The sequence below is a fragment of the Aquarana catesbeiana genome, linkage group LG07 (assembly GCF_042186555.1).
Source record: "Aquarana catesbeiana isolate 2022-GZ linkage group LG07, ASM4218655v1, whole genome shotgun sequence".
NCBI classification, from domain to species: Eukaryota; Metazoa; Chordata; class Amphibia; order Anura; family Ranidae; genus Aquarana; species Aquarana catesbeiana.
In genome coordinates this window covers 6,223,600-6,243,442 of record NC_133330.1, presented here as the reverse complement: position 1 = coordinate 6,243,442, position 19,843 = coordinate 6,223,600, and the positions used below count along the sequence as shown (strand labels likewise).

The 19,843-nt window shown below is 45.1% G+C and overlaps 1 long non-coding RNA gene across 1 annotated transcript in view; it reads left to right on the top strand.

The window, feature by feature from the left end:
* LOC141102343 (uncharacterized) overlaps nt 1–19,843 on the top strand; it is a 37,283-nt gene that overhangs the window by 6,360 nt on the left and 11,080 nt on the right. The window contains exon 2 of the long non-coding RNA XR_012235082.1: nt 13,377–13,499. This is a non-coding gene — a long non-coding RNA (uncharacterized lncRNA). The remainder of the gene's footprint in view (nt 1–13,376; nt 13,500–19,843) is intronic.

Below are 19,843 nucleotides of genomic sequence, written 5' to 3'. Positions count from 1 at the left end.
AAAGAGACACATTTTTTTTTTGCACAAAGTTGTCACTAAATGATATATTGCTCAAACATGCCATGGGAATATGTGAAATTACACCCCAAAATACATTCTGCTGCTTCTCCTGAGTACGGGGATACCACATGTGTGAGACTTTTTGGGAGCCTAGCCGCATACGGGACCCCGAAAACCAAGCACTGCCTTCAGGCTTTCTAAGGGCGTGAATTTTTGATTTCATTCTTCACTGCCTATCACAGTTTCGGAGGCCATGGAAAGCCCAGGTGGCACAAAACCCCCCCAAATGACCCCATTTTGGAAAGTAGACACCCCAAGCTATTTGCTGAGAGGTATAGTGAGTATTTTGCAGACCTCACTTTTTGTCACAAAGTTTTGAAAATTGAAAAAAGAAAAAAAAAAACGTTTTTTCTTGCCTTTCTTCATTTTCAAAAACAAATGAGAGCTGCAAAATACTCACCATGCCTCTCAGCAAATAGCTTGGGGTGTCTACTTTCCAAAATGGGGTCATTTGGGGGGGTTTTGTGCCACCTGGGCATTCCATGGCCTCCGAAACTGTGATAGTCAGTGAGGAGTGAAATCAAAAATTTACACCCTTAGAAATCCTGAAGGCGGTGCTTGGTTTTCGGGGCCCCGTACGCGGCTAAGCTCCCAAAAAGTCCCACACATGTGGTATCCCCATACTCAGGAGAAGCAGCTAAATGTATTTTGGGGTGCAATTCCACATAGGCCCATGGCCTGTGTGAGCAATATATCATTTAGTGACAACTTTTTGTAAATATTTTTTTTTTTTTGTCATTATTCAATAACTTGGGACAAAAAAAATAAATATTCAATGGGTTCAACATGCCTCTCAGCAATTTCCTTGGGGTGTCTACTTTCCAAAATGGGGTCATTTGGGGGGGTTTTGTACTGCCCTGCCATTTTAGCACCTCAAGAAATGACATAGGCAGTCATAAACTAAAAGCTGTGTAAATTACAGAAAATGTACCCTAGTTTGTAGACGCTATAACTTTTGCGCAAACCAATAAATATATGCTTATTGACATTTTTTTTACCAAAGACATGTGGCCAAATACATTTTGGCCTAAATGTATGACTAAAATTTAGTTTATTGGATTTTTTTTATAACAAAAAGTAGAAAATATCATTTTTTTTCAAAATTTTAGGTCTTTTTCCGTTTATAGCGCAAAAAATAAAAACTGCAGAGGTGATCAAATACCATCAAAAGAAAGCTCTATTTGTGGGAAGAAAAGGACGCAAATTTCGTTTGGGTACAGCATTGCATGACCGTGCAATTAGCAGTTAAAGTGACGCAGTGCCAAATTGGAAAAAGACCTCTGGTCCTTAGGCAGCATAATGGTCCGGGGCTCAAGTGGTTAAGACTAGGGATGAGCTTCGAGTTCGAGTCAAACTCATGTTCTACTCGAACATTGGCTGTTCGCAAGTTCGCCGAACAGCGAACAATTTGGGGTGTTCGCGGCAAATTCGAATGCCGCGGAACACCCTTTAAAAGTCTATGGGAGAAATCAAAAGTGCTAATTTTAAAGGCTTATATGCAAGTTATTGTCATAAAAAGTGTTTGGGGACCCGGGTCCTGCCCCAGGGGACATGGATCAATGCAAAAAAAAGTTTTAAAAACGGACGTTTTTTCAGGAACAGTGATTTTATTAATGCTTAAAGTCAAACAATAAAAGTGTAATATCCCTTTAAATTTCGTACCTGGGGGGTGTCTATAGTATGCCTGTAAAGGGGCGCATGTTTCCTGTGTTTAGAACAGTCTGACAGCAAAACATTTGGAAGGAAAAAACTCATTTAAAACTACCCGCGGCTATTGCATTGCCGACAATACACATAGAAGTTCATTGATAAAAACGGCATGGGAATTCCCCACAGGGCAACCCCGAACCAAAAAAAAAAAAAAAAATGATGTGGGGGTCCCCCTAAATTCCATACAAGGCCCTTCAGGTCTGGTATGGATATTAAGGGGAACCCCAGCCAAAATTTAAAAAAAAAAATTGACGTGGGGTTCCCCCTAAATTTCATACCAGACCCTTCAGGTCTGGTATGGATTTTAAGGGGAACCCCGCGCCAAAAAAAAAAAAAAAAATGGCGTGGGGTCCCCCCAAAAATCCATACCAGACCCTTATCCGAGCACGCAACCTGGCAGGCCGCAGGAAAAGAGGGGGGGACGAGAGTGCGGCCCCCCCCCCTCCTGAACCGTACCAGGCCACATGCCCTCAACATTGGGAGGGTGCTTTGGGGTAGCCCCCCAAAACACCTTGTCCCCATGTTGATGAAGACAAGGGCCTCATCCCCACAACCCTGGCCGGTGGTTGTGGGGGTCTGCGGGCGGGGGGCTTATCGGAATCTGGAAGCCCCCTTTAACAAGGGGACCCCCAGATCCCGGCCCCCCCCCTGTGTGAAATGGTAAGGGGGTACTTACCCCTACCATTTCACTAAAAAACTGTCAAAAATGTTAAAAATGACAAGAGACAGTTTTTGACAATTCCTTTATTTAAATGCTTCTTCTTTCTTCCTTCATCTTCTTCTGGTTCTTCTGGCTCTTCTGGTTCTTCCTCCGGCGTTCTCGTCCAGCATCTTCTCCGCGGCGTCTTCTATCTTCTTCTCCTCGGGCCGCTCCGCACCCATGGCATGAGGGGGGAGGCTCCCGCTCTTCTCTTCATCTTCTTCTCTTCTTCATCTTCTTCTTCTTCTTCTCTTCTTCCTTCTTCTCTTCTTCATATCTTCTCCGGGCCGCTCCGCAGCCATGCTGTGGCATGGAGGGAGGCTCCCGCTGTGTGACGGCGTCTCTTCGTCTGACGGTTCTTAAATAACGGGGGCGGGGCCATCCGGTGACCCCGCCCCCCTCTGACGCACGGTGACTTGAGGGACTTCCCTGTGACGTCACGGGGAATGCCACAGGGAAGTCCCGTCATGTCACTGTGCGTCAGAGGGGGGCGGGGTCACCGGGTGGCCCCGCCCCCCGTTATTTAAGAACCGTCAGACGAAGAGACGCCGTCACACAGCGGGAGCCTCCCTCCATGCCACAGCATGGCTGCGGAGCGGCCCGGAGAAGACATGAAGAAGAGAAGAAGGAAGAAGAGAAGAAGAAGAAGAAGATGAAGAAGAAGATGAAGAAGAGAAGAAGATGAAGAGAAGAGCGGGAGCCTCCCCCCTCATGCCATGGGTGCGGAGCGGCCCGAGGAGAAGAAGATAGAAGACGCCGCGGAGAAGATGCTGGACGAGAACGCCGGAGGAAGAACCAGAAGAGCCAGAAGAACCAGAAGAAGAAGAAGATGAAGGAAGAAAGAAGAAGCATTTAAATAAAGGAATTGTCAAAAACTGTCTCTTGTCATTTTTAACATTTTTGACAGTTTTTTAGTGAAATGGTAGGGGTAAGTACCCCCTTACCATTTCACACAGGGGGGGGGCCGGGATCTGGGGGTCCCCTTGTTAAAGGGGGCTTCCAGATTCCGATAAGCCCCCCGCCCGCAGACCCCCACAACCACCGGCCAGGGTTGTGGGGATGAGGCCCTTGTCTTCATCAACATGGGGACAAGGTGTTTTGGGGGGCTACCCCAAAGCACCCTCCCAATGTTGAGGGCATGTGGCCTGGTACGGTTCAGGAGGGGGGGGGCCGCACTCTCGTCCCCCCCTCTTTTCCTGCGGCCTGCCAGGTTGCGTGCTCGGATAAGGGTCTGGTATGGATTTTTAGGGGGACCCCACGCCGTTTTTTTTTTTTTTTTTTGGCGCGGGGTTCCCCTTAAAATCCATACCAGACCTGAAGGGTCTGGTATGGAATTTAGGGGGAACCCCACGTCAATTTTTTTTTTTTAAATTTTGGCTGGGGTTCCCCTTAATATCCATACCAGACCTGAAGGGCCTTGTATGGAATTTAGGGGGACTCCCACATCATTTTTTTTTTTTAATTTTGGTTCGGGGTTGCCCTGTGGGGAATTCCCATGCCGTTTTTATCAATGAACTTCTATGTGTATTGTCGGCAATGCAATAGCCGCGGTAGTTTTAAATGTGTTTTTTCCTTCAAAATGTCACTTTGCTGTCAGACTGTTCTAAACACGGGAAACATGCGCCCCTTTACAGGCATACTATAGACACCCCCCAGGTATGAAATTTAAAGGGATATTACACTTTTATTGTTTGACTTTAAGCATTATTAAAATCACTGCTCCTGAAAAAACGGCCGTTTTTAAAACTTTTTTTTGCATTGATCCATGTCCCCTGGGGCAGGACCCAGGTCCCCAAACACTTTTATTGACAATAACTTGCATATTAGCCTTTAAAATTAGCACTTTTGATTATTCATGTTCGTGTCCCATAGACTTTAACGGCGTTCGCGTGTTCGAACGAATTTTTTTCCTGTTCGCATGTTCTGGTGCGAACCGAACAGGGGGGTGTTCGGCTCATCCCTAGTTAAGACACACAAACTTTGGGACAAACTATCATTTATAAAAACACAATACAACATATACTTTTCTGCACCCCAAAAGATCATTTCCTTTTGTAGGGGGGGGAGGGGAGGAAGCATAACATGACATTTAGGGCCGGTTCACACTGCTGCAATGCGGAAACCCTGCAAATCCACTGCGGTTCCCGCATCGCATGTTTCCCGGCCGCAGTTCACACTGCCCTATGAGAACTGCTGGGAGTGTCAGGTAAAAGACACCCCCAAATCACTTCACATATCGCAGTGCCATCTGCAAACTCGGACAGGAATCGGATGAACACCCATGTGATCCGATTCTGCTGCGGACAAAAAAAAGGGTCCTGTGCGAGTTTGATGGAAATTCAGCCATACGATCTTTATGGCTGAAATCGCATGGCACAGAGATCGCATGTCATTATCAATGCAGTGCCAATCACATGCGATCTCTGACATTGCACCAGTGTGAACCGCCCCTTAAGCCGAAAGTCTGCTTTAATATTCAACAAGCTTTATTGCAAGTAGTGCAAACTCACAAAGCCAGGATGTAAGAACAGACCCTCTCCTACTCCTTCAATGTGCTTCTCCCCCGACAGGGGCTTAAGGTGGCCATACACTACACAATCTTATTATACAATCTTTATATAAAATATGCAGGCCCTTACACTAGATCATTCTTGGAAGATGAAAATCTGATTGTACAAGAAGATTGTGTAGTGTATGGTCACCTTCAGTCCTGACCTGTGAGCTGGAAACACTTGGATTACAATTTGTTGGCCTTTGCAGTCAGTTTGCACCTCCAGTAATCCCAGTGACTGTTGTCAGAGTAAAATATGTCCGACCTTTGCCATCAGTAATTAAAAAAAAAAACCTCATTGTTGTAATGAATGTAAATGCCATTGTTGGTGTCAGACCCTCCTCTCCCTGCACTCTTCCATTCCCAAGCTGACCCCATTGATGGGGGTGAAGAGGCTGTATCACTATGGAGTCTGTATACAGAAGGGGGAACGTATCACTGCAATAATGTCACAAAGTTCTACACCTCTGTATACACCATAGCAATACAGATCCCCAGACATTTCCAGCCGCCCCTCCTCCCCCCTTCACATTACACATTTGTAAAACAACACATTGAATCCGACCTGCTGAACCTCCATGCAGACTCTGGTCATTCTCTGCAACGTGAACACACGGGGGAGGGGCGTGGCTGAGGGGGCGTGTCCTTCTTTCTTCAGGGAGTACATCCACCAGACACAAGGAGGAGAGCTCAGGGGACCCCTAGAGGCAGTGAGTGGAAATACAGAGCAGCTCCACGGACTCCAGCAATCTTTTGTTTTTTACGGCCCTGCCGATGGGACCGGAGAGAGGGAGCACGTCCCTGGCTCTGCCCCTGGTCCATGTAGAATAATGTGTCCGGGTTTCTGATAGGTTGAAATCTGGACAGATGATTGAAAAACCGGACTGTCCGGGTGAAAACCGGACAGGTGGCAACCCTAGGCGCGGCGGCGGTAGTGGCGCAGAGTTTTTTGGCTGGGCGGTGGGGTTGTGTGGTTGTGTGGCGGGAGAGGGGGTAAGATCACTTGCTGGTTACTGCCTGGCTTACCAGTGCCCATCAATGCTGACCCCTAAACTCACCTGCCTGACACACTGACCTACCTATCTGACCTACATACACTGACCTACCTGACCTACATACACTGACCTACCTGACCTACATACACTGACCTACCTGACATACATACACGGGACCTACCTGACATACATACACTGACCTACCTGACATACATACACTGACCTACCTGACATACATACACTGACCTACCTGACATACATACACTGACCTACCTGACATACAAACACTGACCTACCTGACATACATACACTGACCTACCTGACATACAAACACTGACCTACCTGACATACATACACTGACCTACATGACATACACTGACCTACCTGACATACAGACACTGACCTACCTGACATACATACACGGGACCTACCTGACATACACTGACCTACCTGACATACATACACTGACCTACCTGACATACATACACTGACCTACCCATATCTATCCATAGCCTATTGCATTAGGGTGTGCACTTCAAGCCAAAGTTCAAATACACGTGCATCTGTATATATATACACACACACTCTTATAAATAAATGTTAACAAACATTTTAAAATGTATTAAAACATTTTTAATTAAAAAAAACATTTATCAGTGTAAACAAACATAATGTTTTTAACTTATTAATTAAATAATCTTTTAACATAAACAAAGCTTTTAACTAAATCTCTAAATTAAATAAGCAATTCCTACGGTATTCATTTTTCACTACAAGTGCAAATTGTACTTGTAATTGCACAGAAAGAGCATTTGGAAGTGCCTTCGCTGTGGATCTGAGGGGCACATGCAAGGAACCACAAAAAAAAAAAAAAAAAAAAAACTTTCTCTTGCACATGATTGTATGATAAAATCAGCAGAGCTTCCCCTCATTTCAGCTCTTCCCCTCAGATTTACAGCGACTGCACTTCCAACAAGTGCACTTGCAGTGCAATTTCACTAGTACTTTTCACTTGATTTTCAAAATGATTTAGCCTTTTGGAAAAAACACACATAGTCTTTTTGACCTGTACCTGCCTATTCCCAAACCAAATGTCGTTTTGGATTAAAAACACATAGTCAATAATGTAAGGTAAAGAAAAAATCCATTTATTTAGGGGGAAAAAAAAAGAGGAAGGCAATACTTTTGGAATCTGTGAAGCCTTTCGTCCCCCAGGACACACATCAAGTTTTAGGACAAGAAAATTGTTATCTTGTGACTAGGGAGCACAGGGAGCACAGGGAGCACAGTCAGACCAGACAGAAACCAGGCAATTACTTTTGAGTCTTCCGTGGAGCCTTCCCTCCACGCTTCTCTGCAGCCTTCCTCGGAGGCTGTGCCTCTGGTGGTGTACTTGGGGCAGGAGGAGGAGGAGTGGCTTCATCTGCTAGATATGTTTTAGCAGTAAGCTCCCCTCTCAAGCCCTTCTGATAGGCCTAAAAAATCAGACCCTCACAGAGGAGGCGTTGCCCCTTTTCGAGTTCCAGCAATCTGCTGGCCATATATGTCCCATACGCCTCTTCTGCATTGGGTGGTGTGCTGATGATTTTGCTGGCTTCACAAATGAGGGCTAGTGATTCCTCCTCAGTTTGGGTCATTTTTCTGGGCCTTTTGGTGGTAATGCGGAGGGGAGGCACCTGACACTCCGTGCGGCTTCTACTGGGCCCCAGCCACAGCCTCCTCCTCTCTCCCACTGGGCAAGGCCTCCTCCTCTCTCCCACTGGGCAAGGCCTCCTCCTCTCTTCCACTGGTCAAGGCCTCCTCCTCTCTCCCACTGGGCAAGGCCTCCTCCTCTCTCCCACTGGGCAAGGCCTCCTCCTCTCTCCCACTGGGCAAGGCCTCCTCCTCTCTCCCACTGGTCAAGGCCTCCTCCTCTATCCCACTGGTCAAGGCCTCCTCCTCTCTCCCACTGGGCAAGGCCTCCTCCTGGCTGAGCTCATCCTGGGTAAAAAAAAGGGACAGAGTTGTAATTTTGGGTTACGCAATCACACACAATTTTCAGCTCATGACTTGCAAATATAATTCAAAACAAATAGTAAAGGCTATCTATTTGACCCAGCTGCTCACCAATATCTGAAGTATATTTTTGGCCACTACTGTCTAGTGATATGTCTACATATTAATATTTGTGATGAAGTCAGTTTTTATGAAGCACTTAAAAATTTGAGACGTTAACATCATTAATATTTACACAATCACAAATTCAACAAAAAAGGATACCTGGCTGAAGCTGGGCGCATCCACTTCATCAAGGATGAAAGGGCCCAGTTCTTCCTGGGACTCCTCAGCTGGGGTGGAGGTGGATGGAAGTGTGGGGGGAAGGGTGGGGGGAAGGCTCGAAAGTGATTGCCTTTCTTCTGTCTGGTCATCTAGAAATCGCAGTTTTTGGTAGCACCACAGCTTGGGGACATAAACCTGGTCGGCTGCTGCTCCGGATCTGAGCGACTCCTGGATCTTATTGTGTTCCCACTTGTACATATTGCGCAAGATACCAATATTCTTGTCCACAAACTTGAGGTCTGCCTGGGGGACTCGAGTCTTCACAAATTCCAAAAGTGTGCCCAGTGTTGCCTTCCTTACATCTCTATTGAAATATAATGGGTGTTTGACCTCCCACAGGTTTTTGTTTTCCTGATACAAATCAATGAATCTTGACAAAAAATCAGCCTCCTTAAAGGGATTCATTTTTGCTGAAAGACAAGACACAAGATAAAAACTGTAATGTCAGTGAGAACTCCCAGGATTATTTTTGGCAGAATCTAGGGGACACACACAAAACACATTCACCAAACACACACACACACCCCCACGTTTCATCTTACCTTTGCTTCTGAGGCTCGCTACTTCCGCACAGACATACGTGGGCCATTGTAATAGCTTTATACACACTCCACATGTGTTATGCTCCGCCTGTGTCGCCCGCCCCTGACGTTCTTTAGTATGATTTGTCCCCGCCCCTTCACTCTTCGTTGCGCAGTGGGAGTATATATAGAGAAAGATGGCAGAGAGATTAACTGGAAGTAGCGCGAAAGAAAGCCCGGAGCCACAACCATCCACATCCAGGAGGAGATATAAGGCCACCAACATGGCTTTTGAAGAGATGGTGGAGATGGTGTCCATATTGAGAAGGGAGGATGAAGATAAAGGGGACATTCACAACATATTCCAAGCATGGTAATTAGGTAACGAGGACATTTAGACAATACATTAGCAAACATTTAATACATATCATGTAATGTTAAAGGATAAAACTTACCTTCATATAGTCCTTCTGCAGGACCTGAATAATGGCAGAACAGGTCTCTGGGATAATGATCCCCAGAGCCTGGGGGGAGATGCCTGATGAGAACTTCAAGTCCTGAAGACTTCTCCCCGTCGCCAAGTAACGTAAAGTGGCAACTAGACTCTGCTCTGCAGTGATGGCTTGCCTCATGCAGGTATCCTGCCTGCTGATATAGGGGGTCAGCATAGCCAGCAGACGTTCAAAAACGGGGTCTGTCATCTGGAGATAATTCCTGAAATCCTCAGGATTATTCTCACGGATCTCATGGAGCAAAGGCATGTGCGAGAATTGGTCACGCTGGCGCAAGCAATTCTTGGTCCATGAACTCCTCCTCGCCCTGTTCATGGACTGGACTCGGGTCAAAGTATTAACCCCAACACCAAGTCCCCACGCAGCACGAACTCAAGAGCGAGTACGTCCACGCGACATGGCTTCAAAACAGTCGGCTGGTCGAACAAACAAACTTATAACAAACGCACTGGAGAACAGCAAGGCCTATGAAGAGAGACCTGAAAATTGGGAATGAGCAGACCAGAACGGCCTGCTAGGCAGGTAACGAACTGACCAACAAGCACTGAAAAGCAGATACAAACCTCACAAGCACAAACTGAACCGCAGAAAATGATCTGAATAAGCTGAAGTGTGAAAAGCGCGAATCGTCTCTAACCAAACTTCTACTAACATGAGATAAAAACGAGATTAGCAGAAGGAGCCCAAAGGGTGCCATAATGGGGCTGGAACTTCCTTTTTCTAGTCCCGTTGTACATGCTGTATGTCACCGCGTTCAAAACCATCGGACTTTTGGAGTGATCGTGTGTGTCCAAGTCCGTCCATTTTTAAGTCCGGCACACCTAGCGGACAAAGTCCGTCGAAAAGTCCGCCGAGCAAAGTCTGCCATAAAGTCTGCTCGTGTGTACGCGGCACAAGGTTCATCAATTGGTTGTCTCGATGTCCACGGGGATACCCGCGATCGTCTCACAGAGAAGAAGAACGAGGAGATGCTAATGTAAACAAGCATTTCCCCGTTCTACCCAGTGACAGTGTCACTGATCACAGCTCCCTGTAATCAGGAGCGTTGATCAGTGACGTGTCACTCATAGCCACACCCCCTAACAGTAACAGTTAGAATCACTCCCTAGGACCAACTTAACCCCTTCCTAGCCAGCTAGGGGTTAACCCCTTCACTGCCAGTGTCATTTTTACAGTAATCAGTGCAATTTTATAGCACTGATCGCTGTAAAAATGACAATGGTCCCAAAAATGTGTCAAAATTGTCAGATGTGTCCGCCATAATGTCACAGTCACGATAAAAATCGCAGATCACCGCCATTACTAGTAAAAAAAAATATTATAATATGTAGAAGAATACGCATCGGCCTAAACTGAGGAAAAAAATGTTTTTTTTTATATTTTTGGGGGATATTTATTATAGCAAAAAGTAAAAAATTATGTGTTTTTTTTCAAAATTGTCGCTCTATTTTTGTTTATAGCGCAAAAAATAAAAACCGCAGAGGTGATCAAATACAACCAAAAGAAAGCTCTATTTAAAAGAAAAAAAGGACATCAATTTTGTTTGGGAGCTACTTCGCACGACCGCGCAATTGTCAGTTAAAGCAAAGAAGTGCCGAGTCGCAAAGAGTGCTCTGGTCTTTGGTCCGGGGCTGAAGTGGTTAAATGACATTTTTCCTTTAGAAATGTAATTTTGCTGTGGTACTGTTATAACCACGGGAAAGATGCGCTACTTTACAGGCAGACTAAGGGGACCCCCAGACACGATATTTAAAGTAATATTTCATTTTTATTGTTTCACTTTAAGCATTATTAAAATCACTGCTCCTGAAATAATGGTCGTTTTTAAATCTTTTTTTGCATTAATACATGTCCCCTGGGGCAGGACCCGGGTCCCCAAACACTTTTTATCACAATAACTTGCATATAAGCCTTTAAAATGAGCACTTTTGATTTTTCATGTTCGTGTCCCATAGACTTTAATGGTGTTCGCACAAATTTTTTGTCTGTTCGCAAGTTGTGGTGTGAACCGAACTGGGGGGATGGGTTGTCACACTGTATTTGTGCAGCGGTCTTTCAAATGCAATATTTTTGGAAAAAATACACTTTAATGAATTTTTAAAAAAAACTAAGTAGTAAACTTAGCCCAATATTTTTGCATAATGTGAAAGATGATGTTACACATCGAGAATCGTGATCTTTATTCTAAGCAAAAAAACTGTGATTCTCGTTTTAGACAGAATTGTGCAGCTCTATAACTGTGTAAATTCCAATATATACAGTGCCTTGAAAAAGTATTCATACCCCTTTTAAATTTTCCACATTTTGTCATGTTACAACCAAAAACATAAATTAATTTTATTGGGATTTTATGTGATAGACCAACACAAAGTGGCACATAATTGTGAAGTGGAAGGAAAATGATAAATGGTTTTCAGAATGTTTTACAAATACCGTATTTATCGGCGTATAACACGCACTTTTTTCCCCTTAAAATCAGGGGAAAATCGCGGGTGCGTGTTATACGCCGATCCCCTGCGATCCTGAGCTGACAGATCTTCAAAATCGCCGACCGCGATTTGAAAATGGCGCCGCCGGCGCCAAAATACACAGAGCCGGTCCTCGGCTCTTCTCGGCCACTTTGGGCTTCACTCGAGTGAAGCCCGAACCTAGCCGAGTGTACTTGGCTAGGTTCGGATAGCTCCGCTCACAGTCAATCCCATCCCGAGTGGAGCCGAAAGTGAACGAGAGCCGCTGAGAAGAGCCGAGGACCGGCTCTGTGTATTTCGGCGCCGGCGGCGCCATTTTCAAATCGCGGTCGGCGATTTTGAAGCTCAGGATCGCAGGGGATCACAGGATCGAAGGCTGCACTGGGATAAGGCTGCAATGGACACTGAGGAAGGCTGCACTGAGAAGGCTGCAATGATGGACATTTAAATGTAAGTTTCTTTCCCTTCAACTTCCCTCTAAAAGTTTTTTTTCCTTAAAATTCCCTCCTAAACTTGGGGTGCGTGTTATACGCCGATAAATACGTTAAATATGTGAAAAGTGTGGGGGGGCATTTGTATGGCGCCCCCCGGAGTCAATACTTTGTAGAACCCCCTTTCTCTGCAATTACAGCTGCGAGTCTTTTTTGGGGACGTCTCTACCAGCTTTTCACATCTAGAGAGACAATTTCAAGTGGTATGAATACTTTTTTAAGGCACTGTATCACATAGTTTGTAGACGATATAACTTTCACACAAACTACTCAATATACACTTATTGTGATTTTTTTTACCACAGACATGTAGCAGAATACATTTTGGCCTAAATCTATGAAAAAATTTAAATCTATTGGATATGTTTTCTAAGAGAGATAATAAAATATATATTTTTGAAAATGCCACCAAAAGAAAGCTTTATTTGGGTGAATAATGATATCAATTTAGATTGGGTACAGTGTTGCATGACAAAGCAATTACCAGCTAACAAGTAGCGCAGTGCTGAATAGCAAAACATGCCCTATTCATGTAGGGGGTAAAACCTTCCAGGGGTCAAGTGGTTAAATTGCTGGCAAAATGAAAGATTGCATTCCTCCATACCAGACCCGTATCATAGATGAGAAAAAAAAGGAAAAATTTGGCATGGGGTTCCTCCTTGGCCTGGTATGGATTTTAGTGGGGAAGCCCCACACAAAAATCATGGCAAAAAGAGTGGGGTCTCCTTCAAAGATCCACACCAGACCCATGCAGACTGGATAGCTAGGAAAGAGAGGGGTGAACATCTCCCCCCAATCATACCTGGCCATATGCCCCCAGTGTGGGGAAGGTAGCTTGCTATGGGGTACCCCCCCCAGGCAAAACACATTTTTCTCTGATGAGGACAATGTGTCTACAAGTTCTTTCCTTCGGGTACCATTAGGTGGAGGTGTTCTATAGTCCTGGGCGGGGCTTGGGATGTCAGTGGATGAGAGGCAGTGTGTTGTCAGTAGAAGAGGTTGGAGGCTCCCTGTCTGTGTGTTGCTAATCTCTATATATCTTCTTCTAGGTGAGGCTCTGTGGTGCTATAAGGGAACCTGTACTGGGAGAGAAGAATGTTGCCTTCCAGTGCAAAACTGTACAAAGGAGCAGGACCGATGCCAAAGGAGAAGTGAGTTTGGGATGTTCCTGAGTAAGTGTCTTCTATATTATTAGACCCGTGCTTACTACTTTATCATTTAAAGTCACAATCCAGACAACATTATTTTAGAATCCTCCCTCTGGCCTCCCCTTCAGCCTGGCACAGTTGTACCGGCTCCTCTCCTGTAGTAATGGGGTATATGGAACAATAAGTATTGTGTGTATATAAATGTCTATACAGAACAGCAAAAAGTTCATAGAGTCCAACTGGAGCATTCAGGGGAACTTCCTGCTGATCTCAATGCACCAGATGCAGCACCTCTGAAGGGACTGAAGTATCTCTATGAAAACAGATAAGAAGAACAGCAGAGCACAATCTGAGTGTAGTATATTAACAGGCTTATTGTGGGGAAAAGACAAATGGCAACTCACATTGTGACAGTTAAATCAGGCTCATCACATAGTAAGGGTTTCCGATGGACAGTCTCACAACAACAGAGAACCTCACACCAGGAATGAAACATTGGGTGGATGGATACACCTGCAAAACCAAGAGGACACACCGGGGGGCAGCAAACTAAGTGCAGCATTAAATGTACACTAGTAAATTGGCAACTGTAGTGAGAAGAAGAAAATAGGATTTTTATACCAGTTTACCTGTAAAATCCTTTTCTTGGAGTACATCACGGGACACAGAGCAGCCATAGTAATTACTATGTGGGTTATAGGCCACCTTCAGGTGATGGACACTGGCACACCCAAGACAGGAAGTTGCCTCCCTATATAACCCCTCCCATACCGGGAGTACCTCAGTTTTTGTAGCAAAGCAATATACATATATCCCAACAAGAGGGGAGGGACCTCTGTGTCCCGTGATGTACTCCAAGAAAAGGATTTTACAGGTAAGCTGTTATAAAAATCCTATTTTCTTTATCGTACATCACAGGACACAGAGCAGCCATAGTAATTACTATGTGTGATGTCCCAAAGCAATGCTATCTGAGGGGAGGGAGACACAGAAAACACAGGCCGCCATCAGACATGAGGACCTATACTGCTGCCTGCAGAACACTGCACCCAATTACATCCACCTGATAGAATCTAGTGAATGTATGGACCGAAGCCCAAGTTGCAGCCTTGCAGATCTGAGTCATGGATGCTTGGTGATGCACTGCCCAGGAAGCACTTACTGCTCTGGTGGAGTGCGCTCTAACTTGAAAGGGTGGAAACTTGCCAAATCCACTTAGAAATAGTAGACTTCAATGCTGCCTGCCCCTTCCTGGAACCTTCTGGCAGCACAAACAAAACATCAGATTTCCGTATTTGAGCTGTCGCTTTCAGATAGACTTTGACTGCTCTCACTACATCAAGCGAGTGCAATGACATTTCCTTCACAGAACTTGGTTCTGGAAAAAATGAAAGCCGTGTCACGTCCTGGTTCAGATGAAACCCTGACACTACCTTAGGAAGAAAGGACGGGTGAGGACGCAACACCACCCTGTCCCTGTGAATAATTAAATATGTCTCTTTACAAGAAAAAGCAGCCAACTCTGATACTCTTCTAGCAGAAGATATAGCAACCAATAAAACCAATTTCCTTGTCAAAAGGACCAAAGGAATATGGCGTGTCGGCTGAAAAGGTTGTTTTTTGTAATACTGACAAAACTAGATTCAAATCCCATGGGCACAAGGGCGGTCTAACTGGTGGATTTATACGCATTACCCCTTGTATAAAGTCCCAGATTAGGTAATGTGAAGCATTGAAACAACACTTGATAGTACTCAAGGCCAGCTTAATTTCTACTCCCAGCTATAGAAAGGCAAGAATTCTACCTATGACATACTTCCAGGAATGCCATCACTTGGACTCACACCAAGAGACATAAGACCTCCAGACGCTATAGTAAAATGACTCTGGAGGCTGGCTTCCTAGCATTAATCAGGGTAGAAACCACCGAACCTGAAAGCCTGTGATTCTTTAGAATATGTACTTTAATAGCCAAACTGTTAAATTTAGTGTTTGTAAGGTAGGATGGAATACTGGTCCCTGCAAAAAGCAGATCTGGGCGCAGCGGAAGGGACCATGGGTCCCCTACTGCCATTTTTACGATCTCTGCATATCAGGATCTTCTGAGCCACGCTGGGGCTAACAGAATTACTGGCTTCCCCTTCTACTTGATTCTGCAAAGAGGTCACGGTATCAACTGAACTGGAGGGAATGCATAAATCAGTGAAAACTGAATCCACGGGGCTACTAAAGCATCTGTTCCGCAAGCGAGTGGGTCCCTTGTTCTTGACACAAAGTTGATTAACTTCTTGTTGAACCTGGACGCTAATAGGTCCACACTGGTGCCCCATCTTTGGCAAATTTCCTGGAAGATATTGGGGTGTAGAAACCATTCACAGTGAGTGGTGGAGTGTGAGCTCTCTCCCTGCCTCAGCCCCAATGCTGCTCCAATGCTGCTATCCCCAATAGGCTAAGCCAGCCTCGGGCACCCCTGTGGTTCCTCCGTACCTCCGTGCTTTCTCTGTTGGCCCTCTGTTCTCCTCGGTGTGGGCGAGGTGTGGAGCTGTGTTTGATCGGTGGTTGCAGTGAGTAAGGGAGACCAGCCCCATCGGAGGCTTGCTGTGCGGTAAAGTCGGAGCTCGGGCTGTTCGTTCCTTCCGCATCTGGTTGCTTGGCGACATCCCGTAGCCATGCGAGAGGTCGAGTAGAACCCGCGAGAGGCGGAAGGGAGGCTAGTGCCGGCCACGCCAAACCTGCTGTGCGGCGAACACCGAGAGGAGAAATGCTGGACGGGAGCGACCAGGCATGGGCATACCGCCCGAATAGTTCCCGGCAGAAGAAGAAGCGAGAGGTAATTAAGGCAGAATCGAAATACATAAACTGTTGTTATTTGCCATAGAGTGTCTGTGGGTCCAAGAGCCCTAAAGGTCTGCAGCAATCTAACCTATTAAGGAAGGAATCTTCTGATACTTTTTCTCTACACATTACCTTGTATCGCTGTATTGTTGTATAGCCAACCATGACTAGAAAAAAAGGAGAGGAACAGCAGCAACAGCCCCAGGAGAACTTATCCTCTCAAACTACCCGTTCATCTAAGGAGAAGGGGAACCAAGTGGCATCCGCAATGGCAGCTGCAGCAAAGTTATAAAAGTTTGCATATACCCCCTCACAATCTCCAGTCAGGGGTAATCAGTTACCACCTGAGAAAACACAGTTGGGAGGTACTGGTGATAGAAAGAGTCTGGGGAAAACGACAGCAACATCGTCCGCTAATATAAGAACAGCGAATAAAAAAAGCCCTGAGAAAGATATCTTTAGAAAAGCTACCGAAGTTACTGTGATTTAAGTATAGTCAGCGAACTGGAGCCTACGCTAAAAGATGTACTGTGTGCAGTAAACTCTTGCAGGAGATCACTGAGTGATTTGTGTGAATAGCTAAGGGGCCTCAAGGAAGAGCTATGTACTATGGGCCAAGAGCTTCAGAAAGTAGTGGAGAGAACCACCATCTTGGAGGAGAGGCTAAGCCAAGTAGAAGATATCTTATACCCAATGAGGCAAGAGTTCAAAATAATGCAAGCCCAGTTAGATGCAAATAAATCTTGGGGCTGAGACTTTTTCGCATCTCTTCGCTATCGAGAGAGCACATAGAGTGCCTACCAGGTCTACTCACTCGGGGGGTCGCCCCAGACCAATGATTATGAAGCTATTTAGCTATAAAGACAAGATGATATTGATGCAAAAATCCAAAGAAAAGGGGGACATTTTTTATAATGGGGTTAGAATATCTCTGTATCCAGACTACTCTCCAGACTTGCAAAAGAGAAGGGCAGGTTTCACGGACACTAAGCGCACCTTACGGAACCACAAAATACCATACACACTACTATACCCAGCACATTTGCGCATAGTGGCCCTATGGGCAACCCACTTTTTTGATTCTGTTGGAGGGGTCACGGAGTGGCTCGAAGATAACAAAAAGAACTTTTAGAGTTTGAGTATAAGGAATCTAAATTACTGATGGTAACTGTTTTTTTTTTTGCAGCAGCAGGGGCTGGGAGGGGGAGGGGCGGTTTGGTGAAAGTTGCCAATGAGAGAATTAACATGGTTGTGGGTGAAGATTATCTTGGTGACATTGTTAAAAGGGACTTGGGTGAAGGGAAGGGGGGGGGAGCAAGTGATGAAAGTCAGGGTAAATGACTCACAAATAGGCTGGAGGTCGGGGTTTTGGATGGAATGGGTTGAGGGGGTTAGAAAGGTCACAAGGAATGCCCCTAGGGCTGGCCAAGATAGGCAAGGGGAAAGGAAGAAGGGGTCACTCAAGGGAATGGGAGTCAAAGAGGTAATAGCAAAATTAAAATGTCATATTGCACTGAAGTTAGGGACCAGGAGGGGGAAAAAAACTGAGTATAGACACTTAAGTCACCTAAATATATTAAAGAATAGAAAAGAAATTCCAGAAAGGGCTGGAGGAAGAGAAGGGGGTGGTGAGGGTTCCCCTCTCTTGCTCTCTCCTTTCCCTTTTTTCACAGTATTAGCATTGATTGTAGTTTTGAAGGTCACAGATGATTTAAAGCAAACGATAAGCCGTCTGGTAGAAAGATGGGAACACTTGATAGGTTGGAGTTGTCAAAAGGGTGGTTGGAGTTTATTGTTAGATAATATAGCTGTTCTAGGGCAACCTTCTCTTCCAGTTCTGATTTTCTTTTTATTGAGCTGTGGGCTTATTTTTTTCTCTTTCTCCGTATTTATTTTAATTTTTTTATTTTTTTGTTTATCTAATGCCGTTTAAGACATTCGGAATAAGCTCATGGAACATTAGGGGTATGGGTGACCCTATTAAAAAAGCTACTGTACTCTCGGAATTGGAATCTTATGGTACCGAACTGATATGCCTGCAGGAAACACATTTGACTAATGAGACTAAATTACAAATTAGGAATAAGAAGTTCCAGATGCAACTCCACTCAGTGTACTCCTCCTACTCAAGAGGAGTGAGCATTCTGGTTAAGAAAGGGCTGGTGTTTTCCTGCAGGGATGTCAGGATCGACATGTTGGGTTGCTACATTTTTTTGCATTGTTTGATAGAGGGTAGACCATTTGTTATAGCAAATTTGTATATTCCTCCCCCATTTAAGATGGAGATCTTGTATCGACTACTGGAGTTTCTGGAGGACAAAAAAAATATGCCGGTTATAGTGGTGGGGGACTTCAACGCGGTGCTTAATAGCAGTTTGGGTAGGTTTATGCCTGGGACCAGGGGTGAAAGGGTGCCAGAAGGCCGGCTAGCTCAGTTCCTTGAGGAGATTGGATGGTGTGACTTATGGAGAGTTCGTAATCTAAACAATTGGCAATACTTTTGCTTCTCGGGATCACACCGCACACTCTCCCGCATCGATCTGGCTATAGGTAACAGAGAAGTACAACCTTTAATAAGTAAAATAGAATACCGTCCAAAAGGGATATCGGACCACTCACCCCTGACAGTAATGGTAAATATACGTGATAGACATACTCAGAGAACGTGGTCAATGAACCCAATATGGTTGGAGAAAATAGGGAGTAGGGAAGAAATAACTGCAAGATTAAGGGAGTTTGTAGAACATAACACAGGATCAGCATCGGAGGGGATGGTTTGGGACTCCTTAAAAGCATTTCTTAGGGGGCTCTTAATCCAACAGATATCAAAGGTAAAGAAGCAATCAAGGGCAAGGGGAGAGCACATTAGAAAAGAGGTATTGGAGTTAGAGAGACAATATGTGATGGACCCAAGCCCGGAGAAGCAGGAGATCTGGGTTAAGAAGCAACAGGAGTATAACATGGAAAAAACTAGAAATGTTGAAAATAGGAGACTCTTCCTGAGGCAAAAGTGCTTTGAGGAAGGGGAAAGAGTGGGCCGAATGTTGGCATTATTGGCCAACACTAATTCTCCCTCTTCAACAATTCCTATGATCAAAACAATAAGAGGGGAAATATCATCCGACCCTTTGGTAATCAAGGAAACATTTCTGAAATTTTACAGTGAGTTATATAAGTCACGACGGTGCTCACTGCGGGGAGAGATGGATAGATTTCTAGAGGGTGTTGATTTGCCTGTTCTCTCAGCAATAGATAAGAGCAGGCTGGAAGCCCCCATAACTCTGGAGGAATTGAAGTAAGCCGTGGCGGATATGCCCAACCAGAAATCCCCGGGCCCAGATGGACTGCCCTTAGAAATCTACAGAAACTATGGGGAGGTGCTGGTCCCAGAGCTTTTGAAGACATTGAACTGGGCAGCTACAGTAGGTAGACTGCCCTCCTCAATGTCAGAAACCAATATAGTATTAATACAGAAAGAGGGGAAAGACCAACTCGCTGCATCTTCATATAGACCGATATCATTGTTATGCTCT